Genomic DNA, 18,561 nt, shown 5'->3' with positions numbered 1-18,561 from the left:
GCGAGGTTCTCCTCCCCCGGCGCTCACCTCCCCTTCGGGGCCTCCCCTCCCCCGCCTCCCGTGGCATCTCTCTCAGAGCATCATCACTCCGCCCAGCTCGGTGCCAGCTGCGTGGGCTCCGGCTTCGTGCGTTTTCCTTGGAATGCTCCAAAACTCGGCGGAGACCAAGGAAATCCCGTTGGAATTTGCCGGGCGTGCGCTCCCCGGGCATAGCACCCGCGCCGCCGGCCTGGAATCGCTCCCTCTTCAGCCGGAAGGTTGCAACTTTGCAGGTAAAGAGGGTGTCGCCTCGGAGCTCCGTGTGACAGGAGCTGCATACACCTCGCCTCCGCCCTGGGATCTCCGTTAAGTTTCTCAAGCCGCCTGGGAAGCCGGCTCGCTCTCGTGAGGCGGACGTCCCCGGGGGGTTCCGAGTTCAGAGGCTCCGGCTGCGCGGCTTCTCTTTAAGGCTCGGGACCGGGTCTGCGAAGGTTTCTCTGGTTGACCGGGCTCCGCGGGAGTTTGGGGCTGCTTCTCAGCCTCTGGCCGTACCCCACTTTAAAGCAGGGGAGAGGGCAAGAGTGAACCCCCGGTGTGACTTACATGGTAAACAAAGCAGCAGCAGCCGCGCCGCGGAGCTGGGAGGAAGGCTGCTTTCAGCCTGTTATGCATTTAGGGAAGATGGAGATCTTGGTGGCCCCTGGGTGTATGTAAGTGAGCCCTAGACTCTGGTACCTAAACTGGGGTAATGGAGAAAGCAGTGGGATCAGTATTCTGTCGCCCAATTACCCTCTGCGTCATTTCCATCCTCTATCAAAAGGCAGCAACACTTTTATCCGTGTGTGGCTGGACCCAGGCTAGGGGTTCCTAGTTCGCTTGGCAACTGAAATTCCCATTAAGCCAGTGACCCTCTTGGCGGCTTGGCTGAATCACTGGCGTTCGCAGCACAACTTGTTGTTCCAGCTGTGAACTCAGCTGTCTTTTGTGATGAGATAACCAGAGAATACCCGAAGGGGAAGGAGGGTGGGACAAACTGCGGAAAGGGACCTCCGTGTCTCGTCTGGGTCACCATGCTGTATCCACTTTTGGCGTATCCCTGTTCACATGGTGTCTTAGGGGGGCCCTTTCCAATTAAGATCCACAGCTATAAAATGCAGCAGGTTGCTTAGCAAGTAAGCACCAAGCCAAAGGAGTGCAAGGAGGCAGAAACAAGGTTTACTTGTTTTATGAAAAGGAAATTTAGAACAGACTTGTAAAACTTAAAAAAAAAATCAGGTCTCATATAATTTCTGGATTTCTATCATAGTAATTACTGCACAAAATATATTACAAATTCTTTAAGAAAATAGGGTAACGAGTTTTTTTTTTTTTTTATTAAGAAAAACTGAATTAGCGAGAGTAAGAGTGGGTGGATATGTGAAAACACCGAAATCGTCCTCACTGTGTTCTGGTTGGCTGTTTAAACTTGCATTTGTAATGCCTACTTCTATTCACCTGGACAGTAGACAAGAAACACCCCTCCTTTATGTATTGAAGGCAAAAAATTAATAAGATACAGGGATACCTAATAATTCGAATGTTAGTATCTAAATTCAGTAGATATTGTTAAAGAAGCTCTTTAAAAACTATTTATGAATTAATGTCATTAATGCAAAGCAACATATAGTAGAGGTTAAATTGGCTTTGTCAAAGCATTTCATGCAAATGTCTTGAATTAATGGAGAGTCAGCACAGGTAGAAAAAAAGAAAGCACTTGTATCATTTGTGAATAAGAGACCACAGAGCTGGAGAGCCTTCACAGAGCTCAGCTGCTCTGCTAAGCTTGCTGTTGTAGAGTGAAGAGCCAATAGATTTATGCCAAGAAAGTTACAAAGAGAAATACCCACAGGTTAATGAAATTGATACATAAGTAGTGTTTAATATTCACTGAGGGAATAAGTATATAGTGAGGTAGAAAGAAAAACTGTTTAAGGCGTAGGGAGATTTGTCATTGCAAATTTAGAAACATTCTTCCACTTAAGTAAGAACTTAAAGAAACATGGGCTTTTATCAAAGCATAAAAGATCTAAGCTCAACAGGTATAAGAAACGTGTCTCTTTAGAAAAATCTGTTAAATATTAATACTCTGAAAATCTCTGATCTTGAAAAATAACATGAGTCTCCATTTACTTGCTTAATGGTCATTCTCAAAGATACAAATGGTGGAATTGATGTCCATTATCTATAAACTTTAAAATTTTGTAATTTTTACATGATTTATTTTTCTGTGGCAGTTATTCCTGGAAAGTCAAGCTCAAAATGCAATGAGAAAACCATGAGAAAATGAAAGTTCTATGTGAATTTTATAGCCACTCTGGTTATTAAAATATAAGAGCTCAAATAACTTTCCACATAAGATAACCTTTATTAATGTATACTTTACATAAGTAGGAAAATTGCCAGAAACATTGCTTTTGTTCCTTCTGATTTGGAAGAACTTTGAATCTTATTCAGATCACACATTTTACTTTTAAACTTAAATTCTGTTATAAACATGATACATTTCTATTGAAGTATAATAATAACCTTTAGGATGTGCTGATTAACCCTACTGAATTAAAAATACTTTCACAAATTTATTGTTGAAAATAGTGTCAGAATTTTATGACTGCAGGTTTAATTGCCAGGATAACTTATGGCAATTCAGGTTATCCATATTGTATCTAGCAACTGAAAGCTAAAATAATCTACCTTTTCTAATTCATTCATATATTGCAACAAAAATAAAGATATGCACACATTTGTTCAGTAGTTAATATGTGAGTATCAGTGCTCAAAGAGAGAAAGGATTTTGGAAATAAAGATGTAGAAGAAATGCTGAACATTAAAATTAGCTAGGAGAATAAAACTCTGGACTGAATATTTTCTTATGAAAACAGAATTGTTTTATTTTTAAAAACAAGCTAGGTGAAGGCAATATAATAAAGTATTAAATTTCCTTTTTTCAAAATCATATTTGTTGAGCATTTTATGAGATCAGAGTCTAGTGTGCGTCTTTACTTCTGTGTTGTCTGGGTTAAACTGAAACCAGTGTTACCTCCTTAACATCTATGGAAAACCCACAACAAGCATTTTGATTCTTATTGAAAATGATGTTGAGGGACAACTCAAAATAAAAACCTTGTCTTTTAGCTTAAGTTGTGCTTTATCACTCCCCTCCCCCCAAACACACTCACACCAAATAGACATTAAATCTGGTTAATTCAACCCAATTAAATTGGACATTTGCTAGCTAGCTGTGATGAAAAATTGCTTTCGAACATCCTCCCTCTTATGTCTTCTAGTTCTAATCTTCCCAGATGCGTCAAGACCTCACTATTTTAAGAGATTTGAGAATATTTTCATCAGGGATGTCAGACCACGGCTATATCTTTTTAATCAGCACAAATAGAGACCTGATCTCTGAGAACATGAGTACTACCAAAATAATGCTATGATGAAAAAAATACACGTAGGAAAAGAAGCCATTCATTTGGGAAACAAAATTAAAGACACATGCACTGAAAATATACCCATTTAAAACTACACAGTTCCATGAACTATTCAATAAATGAGATGATATACTTAAGGTTTTTTTTTTTTAAATCTCAACAATTCTTCTGAAAGTTCAGTTTCACTTAAATAGGAAATGAAACAGAGAGAATAGTTTCAGTACTTGATCTTCTCTTGTAACTAGACTGTGGATGCTCCCCATTAACATGAGTATATATTTTGTTGATCCTTTAAGAAATGTTTCCTTTGAAATACAGCAGTGTCCTAGAGTAACAACTCTGTGAGAAGCAACAGATGACACGCGGGCACAGTTTTACGCATAAAAATTAGAAATGTTAATTAAAACATTAATTTAAAAATACGCCTTGATAGCTTTATCTAGCACACTGCATTCTTTTTGAGAACTGGCAAGTGAAGTGTAATGAATCAGATATACATTCATTATACTCTGCCTGCCTGTAGTTTGCTGTTACATTTTTGAAATGTGTTGAAAAATTTACCATAAGTAATTTCCTTGACAAATATTATCAAGGGTAAGATTTCCTTAAGACAGGGAAACTGGAACTATTATGAAAAAAGAAAAGGAGGAAAATGGGGGTGGGGTTAATATTTATGGGTACTTGGTGTCTGCCAGGAACCAGGCTAAGAACTTAAAATATTTTTTTTCTCCTGTTTATCTTCACAGCTACCTTAACACTGAAGTATTATTACCATCTTTTAAAGGAGCTGAAAAGACTAAATGACTAAAACAAAAACAAAAACCAAAACCACAAAGCTGTTTGGTGGTCGAGTCAGGATTTGAACCCATGTCTACTTGATTCTGTAGCCCAGACTCCTTTGACTTGATTCTCACGGTTTCTAAAACAAAATATGTAGTATCTGAACAAAATCCAGAAATTCATCGGATTCTTACAGCTATTTATTTCTTTAATTTTTCAAATGTTGTAACACAGGACGTAAACAACCCCTTTAGGAGGCTAGAATTTGAAACAATACTCTGTTCAGGAAAACTTCATCAGTTCTGAGCAGAGCAGAAGATGCGCTGCTCAGCTCAAGCAAGTCGTTCTCGGAATTATTTCCTTTCTTACTCCCAACTCTACGTGTCATATAGACGGGGAGGAACAAGGTTTATTTTCATGAGTAAAATTCAAGGTAGCACATTTTTTAATAGTCAGGAGATCATAATTACTACATAAAAAATTGTCATTCAAAACTTTAGAACATCTATAGGCTGTTGATAACATGTCTTGGTTTACACAAAACACAGTCATGTTAAGACCTGTTAGGTTTCTCTTGCATCTTATCAATGTCATGAGAAATTTCTAGACAAGCTGTTTTTGTCTTAATTTTAATTGCCTAATTATTTTGAATGTCCCTTGATATTTAATGAGGGAGCACTACTTCATATAGCCCAAAGACATCTGTCAGCTGGTGGCACATTTTAACAAATGTGCATGGGTTTTTTTGTTTTAAACATACACCTGCATTGAAAACTGATGTGCTTATGTCCAAAAACCTATTGACATTGAAGTTGAGGAAATGACTTTTTGGAATATATGTAATACCATTACAAAAAATTAGCATTGAAGTGGTATCCATTCAGGAGCTGTTTGTTGAGTATTAGTAAATGAATCATTGAAGAAATAGATGAATGAGACACAAATTAGCTCTTCATCTTTGCATTTTCTGGCAAAGCTCCCTCTGTGCAGAATAACTTTTACCTTATTGCTTCCTCAAAATGTTCTCCAAGCACCAAAGCCTAGCTCAATTTCACTGTCTCCTTGAAAGTTTCCTTTATGTCTCCAGGTGTCGCAAGTATAAATACAAGCCAATCCTTGTTATGTTCTGCATTGCAGATGGGTAGAGGTCTGTCTCCTGAACTAGACGCAGACTCCTTTAAGAAACCCAGAGGGTTCTCAAAGAATGTGTTTTTAACTGAATTAGATTGTCATAAGTATTATGTGTTTGTAAGTAAGCATACTCAATTTATTTCACAGTTTTCTAATTCCTAAGTTGACTGAATTGTGAGCCTGTTTATCGACTGAAGCCATTATAATAATAACATTGTGCTTATGCGATACAGTGCGTACCATATTATTTCCTGTGTTATAAATATAACCTGCCGTCATTTAATGGATATAACGTCCAGTCACCTAGTTACTCCATAATTCTCGTCTTCACCGGACTTATATAACCAATTATTAATGTGCTTTAGTTTAAGTGGTGCTGTACTGGAATTCTGAAAGGGCAGTTTTTTTCTATTACATCATGAGAAGTGTGGCTAGAACAAGTGTTTCTCAGGAATACGTACTGAACCGAAGAAAGCCAGAGACGTTTGAGTGATTACATTCGGTAATCTAAGCTGAGAATTCGTGGCTAAATAGTATCTGATGTCCTGTTGTGGGATGACATGAGCTTTTGCTTTTGGAGGGTTTGGGAGATTTTATAGTCTTTTTATTCTACTTCATTGAGAGTAAAATTGTTACAAATGAGGGTTTATGACCAGTGTTCAGATACTCTGCTACACTTCTAGTATCTTTTACCTCTAAAGAATAGTGGAGAAATAACACCGTTGAGGAAGCTTAAGATCCTGTGCACCAGGCTTATAGTTCATAGCTCATTGCATTGTAATTTTCACTTTCATAGAATTAGGGTTATTAGTGGTCAACACAGGCTTATTGAAGGAGTGAATGGAATAAATGAATGCATGGGTGATGGGTCTGTTGTCAGCTACTGTGCTCAGCCTCTGTATTTTAATATGCTGTTCTTTCAAAGAACTGGTAACACCCCAATAGTGAATCCCCAAGAATGTGATGGAGGGATGAGAGGACAGGCAGGAACATAGTGTACCTTGAGTGGAGGATGGAGGATCCATCCTGCTTTATATACAGTCACCCCTACTGTTTGTGACAGGCTGGCGATCATCTTACGTAAGGATCTCTTTCACGACCAGTCCAGTGAAGGTGCCCACCCCTCAGATCACATTGAAGGCTATGCTTTAAATGAATCCTCTTCTGTGGTAGTTGTAGCTTGACAAGCAATTTTGGACCTTGTTTAATTACATATCTATATATATATATATATCTATATGTATCTACATTTGAATATATACTAGCACTTAAAACCTGCATTTAAATTCTTTAATTAAACATAAAGTATACATATGTATGCCCATCTGTATATACTGTATATGTGTGTGTGTGTATAAACATACACATAGAGCAATATATAATGCCATATAAGTAATAAAGAAAGATAAAGAATGGGAGACAGCTCTCGTGGAAGGGTTCTTACAGTACTGCCTGCAGAGTAATAATGATCAGAGACAGTGACATAAAAATTGTTAGCAAAGAGCATAGCATAGCCCCTAAAAGACAACAGAAGTTATTTGCCAGTGTATTAGTGTCCCTGTAGAATAATTAGATATGTAATGAACGACTTGGAAGGTCATCAAAGTCAAAAGTTTTTTTTAAGCAAGACTCTCAAATCTTACTAAGTGATTTTTTTGAAATATATAATATATGTAATACATACACACATGTGGAATGCTTTCTGAAGGACTTATGTAAAGCATACGAGTAACTCTTCTAGATGCTGCGAATACAGAGGGGCACATGTTATCTTTTTGTTTAAGATTTCAAACAAAGGATTCTCAAAAACCTCTTAGCGTGTCCTGGTGTCGCATATTATCTTGTCGATGTTTGGCTGTTTTATTGTCCTCTTCTCCTGGAAATGGAGAACTCATTAAGGAAATAACACAAGTCATGCTAAAATAAATAGAGTCTATACTTGGAATTAAAAAAAAAATAACATTGGGTCGTGTTGGAAGAAATCCAAATGCATCCATTTTGCCTCAAATTATTGTTTCCTTTAAGAGTAGGACTTAGAATTTCCAATTAAATTTATATTAACTTTAAATGGCATTATTGACACCCTTAAAGAGGATACTTTCCTTTTGTACTTAGATGTCATTGAATTATAGTTCAAAGGTGACTTACGCTGGGAGATCAGCTGTTTTCCATGGTCTTGACAGACTTACGGTGATGCATCCACATGTTGTCATCCCCCTTTGAACCAAAGACGCAAACCTAAGAGAAGAAGCCAGTTTCAGAACTAGGGGTGTAGTGACTTGGAATCCTCACCCCCTTACCCTTTGCTTTGGGGCATAAAAAACTTTGGCTCAAGACAGTCTGAGACAGATGGACCCATTCTAGGAGTTCTCAGTATATCCTGGGATTGTTTTCGAGAAAGCTCTTTTGTCTACAGCTGAGAATGTATCTAACAACTAGAAAGAGGGCATCCACCTCCTAGTCTTAAATATGGCGAACAAAAAAAGGACTGGACCAAGCTATATTCATCTTTTTAAAACAGGATTTTTGGGGAACTACATTCCTAGTATTACCCAGTCTTTACCAGAAGTTTTTATCTTCTGAGAATCGTCGTGTGATATAATCAAGTGCCTACCTCTACGCCTCTGAGAGCCTTGATAATTAAAAAGAAAGCAATATTTTTATAGAACACTCAAATGTTAGGGTTATTATGCTCTATAGGATATTAAATAGCTTTGTATCTAAAAAAAAAGATATGTCTCTCTGTATGTGCTGTATAAAAAGAAAACGTTGGCAGAGGGAAAAGACTTATTTGCTTATCTGGTTCATTTTAACCTCACAGCTTAACATTTTGATTTGTAATAGGCAAGCTACTTAGAGAACCGAACAGCGTATTTCTATTTAGTACTTCAGCACGTTCTTGGAACAAAGTGAACCAGCAAATGATTTTGCCCTTTCACGAATAAAAAAGGCTTAATGAAAAAACATTTCATCATAATAGTTCTTATGATAAAGACTTTTTTCCAGCATATAAAGTAGCAACAACTTTAACCTGAAGCACAAAAACCGGGTTCTATTCTGTTGTACTTAGCAGTGAACCACTAAAACCAGAGCTTAAAGCATAACTTTCCAGCCTACTTAAATACTTTCTTTCTAGTTATTACACTGCTATTGTTGAAATATTGGGTACAATGAAATCTTAGAAACTGCCTCTTTTTTAGATTAATGGTCAATGGTAATAATTTTTGACAACGCAGAATGTATAAGATTTGCTTTATATTGCAATATTTTAGCCTCTGATTTATTTTTGAACATAGATCGCTACAAAATAAAATAGAGGTAGGAGACAATTTGATTAAGAAGTAAACAAATTGAGTATTTTAAAGGGAAGGATCTATTGTTGAATAACCCAGGATATGTTCGAAACATATAACCTCAGTTCATTTCCGTTCATGTAAAGAAAGCTATTTGAAAGCTGGGCCACTCACAATAGTTTTAAGAGTCAAGATTTTCTCATCTATAAAAATATACAAGGATTATGTGTCATATGTTTAATATGATTACAGATAATCTCTACTCATAATACGTATCGGTATTCAATAGCTTTTAGGAGTGTTTCAGAGTCTGCCAGAATTTATTTTGATTTTAATCATGATGAAATGGATATGCAGGTATAACAAACCCAGTGACTGCTCAAAGAGTTTCATTTACCCTTTGGTCTAATTCCAGTGCAGTGTTCAGTACTACCTACTGCTTGCACGCCCTCAGTCCTTGTATCTGCAGATGAGCATTTTCAGTTGTCTATTGGTCCAGTGTTTAAGGCTGCTCCCACGTAGACTGGAGGCTTATGACAGAGGACTGGCCATATTGGAACCCACATTCCCTGCGGCCTCTACCAGATCAGGGTACTTCCATAGGTAGACGGCAAGTATGATGAACATTGATTTCTCTGAACATTTATAAAATTGTGGTAAGATTTTGCGTTCATGTTAAAATTTAATTGCAACGTCTGTTGATATGACCTTTGATAAAATACTATTACCAGTTTCTTTTCTTTAGGTTAGACATAAAGTTTCTTTCCAATATATTTAAGAAAATTTCATATCAAAAGGGCTTGTATGAAGGATTTTAAGAAAGGAGACTTCATATCATTATATTCTTTCTTGTTGTACAAGCAAGTTGTACAATTAACGTAAACTACTGTGTTTAAGAATGATCCATTATACTCTCTGCTGCATTATGAGAGGAAAATCATTACATGGCTGGTTCTGGAATTTCTAGCCATTTTTGTGTTTTGCACTAAGATGAATGCTGACAACAATCACAAGGATAAACACTATATGAATTCACTATAAAACTCTATATGAATATTTTAAATGTCTGAAATAGCAAAATACTAAAGATATACTACTAATTTATTAATCATAGCCAATCATTCATTTTAAAAAGAATTAACCTTTTAATTTTAATTCATGCAACAAATACTTTCCATGTGTCTTCTTTTTTTTATTTTATTTTATTGAGTTGTAGTCAGTTTACAATGTTGTGTCAATTTCTAGTGTAGAGCAAAATTTTCAGTCATGCATGAACATACATATATTCATTGTCACATTCTTTTTCACTTTGAGCTACCACAAGATCTTGTATATATTTCCCTGTGCTATGTAGTATAAACTTATTTATCTATTCTATATATACCTGTCAGTATCTACAAATTTTGAACTCCCAGTCTGTCCCTTCCCACTCCTCTACCCTCTGGCAACCACAAGTTTGTATTCTATGTCACTGAGTCTGTTTCTGGTTTATATTTAAGTTCATTTGTCTTTTTTTTTTTTTTTTTAGATTCCACATATGAACAATATCATATGGTGTTTTTCTTTCTCTTTCTGGTTTACTTCACTTAGAATGACATTCTCTAGGAACATCCATGTTGCTGCAAATGGCATTATGTTGTCGGGTTTTATGGCTGAATAGTATTCCACTGTATAAATATACCACAACTTCTTTATCCAGTCATCTGTTGATGGACATTTAGGTTGTTTCTATGTCTTGGCTATTGTAAATAGTGCTGCTTTGAACACTGGGGTGCAGGCGTCTTTTAGACGTAGGGTTCCTTCTGGATATATGCCCAGGAGTAGGATTACTAGGTCATATGGTAAGTCTATTCCTAGTCTTCCATTTATCTTCTTGAAATTCTTAGCAGGGCTTTGAAATTTCTTGCTATTTATTTGAAATATAAATTTAAGACCAACCAATACAAAATATTTATCTGATTATTGATGAGCTATTGATAAGCTACTGTCTTTACTTCTTACCATAGAAGTAGGTGGAAATAAATTTGGGGGATCTTTTTAAAAAATAAAATTTTATACATGTTGACCTACATGCATTTGGTGGGGGTGTGGGCTGAGCTGAATAAATTAATTTTTTTTCAAGAACAATTATAAACCGGTTTTATTTTTTTATTTCAGTTTTCTTTTCCCTTTTTATAATTGCAGATACTACCCCTGCTGTCTTTAGATACCCTTTGCTCCTTTGTACCTCCATGCCTCTGTGGGTAGCCAAGGATTCTCTTCCTCATGTTTCATGTTAGTATGTTGGCAAAACATTTTCTCAGCTTTTGTTTGATTGAAAATGTTCTTATTCTGGATCTCACTTTTAAAGCTTTTTTAATTGGTTAGAGTATTCCAGATTAGAATTTATTTTCTTTCTGCACTTTATGCCACCCAGTTGACTTTTGACTTGCACCATTTCTGCTGAAACCTCAACCGTCAGTCTGATTGTGGCTCCACTGAGAGCAATGTGGTCTGTATTTTTGGTTGCTTTTATGTTTCCTTTTAATCTTTTATTTTCAGTAGTTTTACAATAATGTACCAAAGTGATCTCTTTGGATTTCTGCTGCTTGGCATTTGGAATATTTCTTTTTTTTTTAATTTTCTTATTTTTCATTGAAGTCTAGTCAGTTTACAGTGTTGTATCAATTTCTGGTGTACAGCATAATGTTTCAGTCAGATGTGTACATACATATATTCCCTTTCATATTCTTCTTCATTATAGGTTGCTACCAAATGTTGAGTGTAATTCCCTGTGCTATACAGTTAGACTTGCTTATTGAAACATTTCTTAAATATGGCTTGATATCTTTCATCACTTGTGTAAAATTATTGGTCATTATCCCTTCAGGGGTAGTATTGCACCTACGTTTCCCTCCCAAACGCCTTCAATTACACTTTTTTTCCTTTTTGGTTTGTGCCATATTTCTTGTCTTCTTTTAATTTTCCTTTTAATGTATTTCCATACATTTTTGCTTTCTGTGCTGTAATCTGGACAATTTTAATAGCTTTATCTTCCCATCCATGAATCCTTTTTTTTTCTCATCATGTCCTACTTGCTGCTAAAGTCACTTATTAAGTTGTTAATTTCAATACTGCATTTTTTTGCTTTCAGTATTTTAATTATTTTTCATACATTTTAGACCGCCTCATAAAATTTTCTGTTTTTCCATCTAATTTCTGAATATTGTTGAATAACACATTTAAAGATTGATTGTGATAACTCCAATTACAGGGTCATGTGTTGACTGGATGTTCTTAATTTTTTCTTAGAATGCCACATACATTTTTATTTAAAGGTGAAAAACATTTATCAACAATTGTTGAATTCTTGAGGATACACTCTGTGGTCTGGCAGGCAGATAAGATGGAGCAAACATCTTAGTCCAGTCGTAACCTGAGCTCATGGGAAGCTAATTTTCAGATTTTGCAAGTCCCTATGAACCCCTGGTTGACCTCATTGATACATTATAGGATCCCAGGGTCTGGGAACTTTGACAGTTAAATAAGACCACTTCTCCTTGCAGGTTCCCAAATAAGGAATTCAGTCTCTGCATTTTTGTGAGATTGATGAATACCCTGCTCTGAATTTCAGCAGCTTTCTGCTAAGTGCCTCGCTTATTTTCCTACAAAGCTTAAGATTTTAACAAATGCTTTTCAAAACGAGCTGCTGAGTGTGAGACACACTTCCATCTGTCTCCCTCCTTACCAGGACATGAGAACTTTGTATTTGCGTTGGCAGATGCCTTGAGGGGAAACGTGGTTTGTGGAAGGTCAAACCATCTCTCTGTGGTTTCTCTCTAATGAGATCTTGGCTGCTCAAGTCCTAGTTATCTCTGCAACTCTTCTTTAGGCAGAGGTTTGTTTGCTTGTTTGTTTATATTTACCCAGCTTTTCTAAATGTTAGAAGGGATGTTAGTTCATTACATGCCATTCAGTCATAGAAGCAGTACTTCTTTCATATTTTTAACTTAATGCTGAAAAATTTTGTCAAAATGTTTAAAAGAATAGTATAGTGCAGATGCATAATTGTACCCACAGAGGGATGAATACAGCTATTGCAAAGGAGTCTTGGAATCTTTAACCTGAATTCTTTTGTTGTTGTTGTTAGCTCAGAAGTAACATTATTGCAAAATTACCAAGACTTTGACCTTAGATACTAAACGACCATTTTAAAGTTATTTTGTATAAAAGAAAAAATTCTAAATAAAACCATATTAATGTGGCTCAAATCAGTTGTAATTAAGTTCCAACTAATAGCTCTTTCTTATTGAATAACAAACACACTGTTAACTGAACAAAAAGGAGAAGCAATATAATGCAGTAGCAATTTGACCTCTTTGTTACTGAGGTGAGGTTTTTTTCAGGCCTGTGGTTTCCTGAGTAATCTTTACTTCTCCCATCTGAAGTCCATTATACAAGGGTGGGAGAATGTCATTGCTCACTGCTGTTAGTGTTACATTTATAACTGTTGTTGCTAAAATTGCCTTAAGGCCTGATAGAATATATTTTCTTGGAGATGTTCTGCAGATGTACCAACACCATAGGACACCAGATCATATAACTTAAGACATCATTCAAACCTACCTGTGGAAACTCATCTCTGAATTTACCATCAGTATCATTGCAGCATATGATTAATATATCTGCTGGTTGTGTTCATATGGTCCAGATCAGACCTTGCTTACCCTGAGATGTGTGTTATTGTCTTTTAAAAAAATATATACACATTGTAGTTTTATTCTGTGCAAAAGGGATTCTGGAGTGGATGAGGGTGGGCTGTCTTCCTAATACACAGTGTACAGACTCAACACTGAGTCCCAACACAGAGTGGTCTCAGCTCCAGCCTGACAAGTGAGAAGTTGTCAGGACTGAACTTTCTATGGCTGGAAAAGCTTAAGTTTTTTTCCACAGCCCCTTCCAGCTTAATAATTGGCTTTAAATAAAATAGGATTTTATTAGATGGTCTGGGGAAAGGATCATTTATGTTTGCTCAGAAAAGAATGAGGAGCTAGATTAAATTCTATACTGGATGCTGGTTGGCTGTGTCCCAGAAGTGAGACGCACATTTGTCTTTTGGGCTGACATTCCTAACCTGTCCCTCAGCCCACAGTCTTATGCCATGGTTGTGTCCATGGTCCTGAACACCTGGAAAAGAGTTCATCTCATAGTCAGCAACAAGGGTGCCATCTCCGAGCATCAGGAGAACCCATCCTAAAGCCAGACTTTCCTTCCCGTGGAACATGTTGGCCACCAACCAAGATTCATCCAAGACTGAGATTCATCCAAGTTGTGTGTGTATAGCGAGCTTGTTCTTTTTTATCCTTAGTAGTATTGCATGGTGTGGATGGAACACAGTTTTCATATCAGCTGGGACAATGCCATGGACAGGCTGAAAGGCATGAAGATCCAGGATCTCACTTCCCCACTGGGCTACCTTCCTGCTCAGGACATGAGCCTCCGTAGCTACACACCCAGTATTCAACCCCGGAAGCCCGCAGATTTCATCTACCTGCAGGAATTCAGGCCCACAGGGTGGGCTGTGCTAGGACTTCAGTCAGTTTCCTGGCATATCCGGAGGGAGATAGCCAGGCTTCCCCAAAAGTTGTGGGGTGCCATCTGGAGGACTTTGGGGTTATATAACCTTTGCCCAAGACAGTCCTTGTGGAAAGAGCAGATATTTGGGTTCTCTCTAACCTGAATCAGAGAGCGACTTCATTTCTACTCCACAGACCTGTAAAAAAGCAAATACTTTCGTCTTCAATTCTTTGTGACCTGAGTACCACTTTCTTTCTTCTCTACACATCATGTAGATTTGCTGGAAGGCCATCACGCCACTTTTATCAGTACACCACCTCACAGATCTGAAGGCTTTCTTGGATAATGACTTCAGTAGCCTCTCAGTGATCTCTTAACTGGCTCTGCTTTTCCCCAGATGATGGAACAGAGGGCAGGGTATAGAATTGGAGGGGCCCATTCTCTGTTTCTGGTCTTCTTAGTAAAGACTTCAAGGCCCATCCTTCTCTGTATGCTATGACATGCCCTCTGGTGAGACCTTCTGCTCTTACAGGCAACAAGAATAGTGCAGACAAAGGGAGAAGTCAGGAACTTGAATTCCTCCCCGCTTTATACACGCCCATCTCTGCTCCTTCCTTGTCTGCTTTTTCTGTCAGCCGTGATGCTCCAAGGATGCTGTCATGACTGCAGTTTGTATATTACAAATTTTTCTACTGAAGTTTCTTGATGGCCAAAAAAATTTATGCTGTACATATTTTTTTTACAAACATCACTTTCAAGACATAATTCTGCCACAGCCTAATTGCAAAGCCTCAGGACTGAAATCCTCTTTGTGCCATTAAGTAGCTGAAACTTTAACCCTGTTGAGTTCAATTTCTGTGTTTTGTAAAGAGTCTCACACCGAGTATATGTATTCCTCAGATCTTCTAGTCCTTTGCTTTGTAATATCACGATGGAGCTTACAGTCACATTGCAAGCCCCTGAATACACAGTTATCATGCTAAGTAATTAGTTGGCTTTCCAAGATTCTGGGACTTCAACAGCTCAGAGTATGGGAAGTTTAAGGTGCTCTGACGGTGGCTAGAATGAAATTTTCCAACTTTTTTTTTCTGAAAATGGTAGCAATGTAACATGAGCTAACATTTAATGAGTGATTAGTCATGGCGGCTCCTAAGCTGATTGGTTTGCCTACATGATCTTGTCTTATCAGCCTCATGACAGTAATCATCAACCCCATTTTTCAGACGAGGAAAATAAAGGCTTAGAATGGTTAAATAGCTTTCCCATGTCACCTAATTATTATGTAGTATAGCCCTGAATTAAACCCAAACCTGACAAATTCCACAACCAAGTTTCTTAACAATTATAATGCAAGTTTGAAATTTGAAGCATTTTCTCAAAGTGCCCACGTGAGCCACTGAGCAACCTTTGGTTTTGTCTGTCAGCCTTAGAGCATATGACATCCCATTTCCAAAAGCCTTTCTTGGTTTTATAGCACTTGCTAAAGGTATTAACTTTTGAAGGACTGGATTTAAATCCACTTGTACCATGTCTAGGAAAACACAGTGTCCTTATTCCTTACTTTTTATTTATTATCCATAGTTATCAATGTCACTTTCAGGAAGGGTCACCAAAACTTTATCTTTCATACTCTTTTCAAGTGTATTTTAAACAGGATTGTTCCAAGATCTGCCCCTTGATTTATGTTTAAACATGTGGTGTGTGTGTGTGTGTGTTTTGAAAGACACCATCTCTAACCACTAGGAACCATTAATTTATTTCCCATCACTATAATTTTGTCATTTTTGAGAGTGTAATATAGCTGAAACCATACAGTATTTGACATTTTGATCTTGGCTTCTTTCACACAGTATAATGCTGTTGAGATGCATCCGTGTTATTGTGTCCATCAGTAATTTGTTCCTTTTTATCGATGAGCAATGTCCCATAGTGTGGATGAACCACACGTTGTTTAACCATTCACCCACCGAAGGACATCTGGGTTTTTTCAGGTTTTTGCCATCACCAGTAACACTGCTCTAAACATGTGTGTACAGATTTCTCCGTGAACATGAGTCTTCATCTATTTGGGATACATGCCCAGAGTGTAATTGTTGAGTCAAATTATAGTTGCATGTTTTATCTTTTTAAGAAACTACTAAACTATTTTTCAGAGTGACTGTCCCACTTTACACTCGGAGCAGCAATGTATGAATTGTCCAGTTTCTCCACATTCTTACCACACAAGGATGTGGAAACGTGGGAGAAATTAACATCCTTGCCTCAATGTCATTACTGTTTTTCATTTCAGCCATTTCAGCCATTCTTCTGGTAGTGATATCTATGGTAGCATTAATTTGCATTTCTCCAATGGCTTATGGTGTCAAACATCACTTTATGAGCTTATTGGCATCTGTATGTCCTCTTCCATGGAATGTCTCTTCCTGTATTTTGCACATTATCTAAGGTGTTTTTGTTTTTGCTTTTCAGGGTTGAGATTTGGAGTTAATTTAAATATCTATGTACTCATCATTTATCTGATGTGGTTTTTCAGTATTTTCTCCAAGTCTGTAGCTTGTCATTTCAGCTTCTTAATGAAATCATGTGCAGAGTAAAAGTTTTAATTTTGATGAAATTCAACGTATCATTTTTTCCTTTATAGCACTTTCTTTTAAAAAGAAAAAAATAAAACATAGAAAAAATAAGTGATTTATTCAGATCCTCACAGCATTGACAACCAGCTTCCTGCCTTCTTCTCTTGCCTCCAGTCATAGTGTTCCTGAGCTGGGTATCAGTCAGCTGTCCCCAGCCATCTGCTCACTCCTAGGCCACTCGCATTTCTGTTGACATACTAGTGTAGCATAAGAGAAAATTTTGTCTTAATATATTTTTGATTAAATGAACATATGCTTATTATGATCATCTGTAAATCACCTGTCATTAGGTACAATTCAGTATAGTTTTAACTGTTTTTTATTTTATTTTGCATCATTTCAAAAGTATTTACAATGCATCATCTCAAGCCACTGATATAACATTGTTGCTTTCATGGTGATTAGAAGTAGGTGGGTCTGTCTTGAATTCCAGATTCTAGATGAAATCATTAACCGAGTAGCAAAAAAATTCCATTAAAAATGACTGTGGATTCATAGGGCAGAAAATAGATTCCCAGGCCAATACTCAACTCTGTAGTGATCGATACTCATATAGTTATTATAATGCAAATGAATCTCAATGATTTTCAACTGTAGAATCCAACTTTAGACAAAAGATAGAAGGCCAGCTTTGGTGACAGGACCTACTGGAAACGTTATAAAGTTGAAAATGTGTAAGTAAATTTATAGCTCATTGAAGTCAGGAAGTAAAAGTTAAAACAAGAACAGTACATTGAATATAAATTTATGAATATTATTTCACTAAAATACACTATAGTTTGAACCATATGAAACTGCCTATATATGATGATTTTTTATACAAAAATGACTACGTCATATGATTCAACCTAATGCTAAAATGATTATCAACATTAGAAGGAAAAAGTAGAGAAGGATGAGAAGAGATGGTTTAGGTGAATGAGGTTTTTATACTTCATAGCAGCGTATCAATAGAAAAGTGTCTAAAGAATTGCATCAAAATATTTTTCTTACAAAATTAACCTTTGAAATTAACTTTCATATACCAATCAAATTTATACTCACAACTGTCTAAATATTTTTTCAACTTTGTTGTGGTATAATCACAAATAAAATTGTAAGATATTTAAAATGTACATTGTGGTGATTTGATACATGTGTATACGTTGTGAAAGGATCCCTTCCATTTAGCAGAAGTATCCACCACCCCACATATTCCTCTTCTTTTGTGAGAACATTTAAATTCTACTCTCTTAGCATATTTCAACTATACAGTACAGTTTTACCCACTGCAGTCACCATGTTATACGGAAATCTTCAGATTTTATCCATAGCAGAGCTGAAAGTGTATACCTTTTTAGCAACCTCTCATTTTCCCCACTGCCACATCCCAGCCCTTATCAGCCACTTCTCTCCTATTTCTATGAGTTTGACTTTGTTTTAGATTCCACCTATAAGTGAGACCATTAAGTGTGTATCTTTCTCTGTCTGACTCATTTCACTTAGTGTAATGCTCTCAGGGCTCATCTATGTTGCCACAAATGGTAGGATTTCTTTCTTTCTCGTGGCTGAATAATATGCCATTGTGTGTGTGTGTGTGTGTGTGTGTGTGTGTGTGTGTACACATATATCTCTCATCTTCTTCTTTGTCCATTTTATCCATTGATGGACACTTGGGTTGTTCCTGTATCTTCACTATGGTGAATAACGCTACAGTGAACATGGAAATGATGGAAGTTC

General features: G+C 36.9%; 1 protein-coding gene across 1 annotated transcript in view; it reads left to right on the top strand.

Moving 5' to 3' along the window:
- Positions 1-201: 201 nt before the first annotated feature.
- Positions 202-18,561, top strand: part of TRPC4 (transient receptor potential cation channel subfamily C member 4) — a 166,549-nt gene continuing 148,189 nt past the window's right edge. The window contains exon 1 of the mRNA XM_031684604.2: positions 202-272. The gene's annotated coding sequence lies outside the window, so the exon portion shown is untranslated. The remainder of the gene's footprint in view (positions 273-18,561) is intronic.

The sequence above is a fragment of the Vicugna pacos genome, chromosome 14 (genome assembly GCF_048564905.1).
Source record: "Vicugna pacos chromosome 14, VicPac4, whole genome shotgun sequence".
Lineage (NCBI taxonomy): Eukaryota > Metazoa > Chordata > Mammalia > Artiodactyla > Camelidae > Vicugna > Vicugna pacos.
This window is presented reverse-complemented; position numbering and strand designations above follow the sequence as displayed.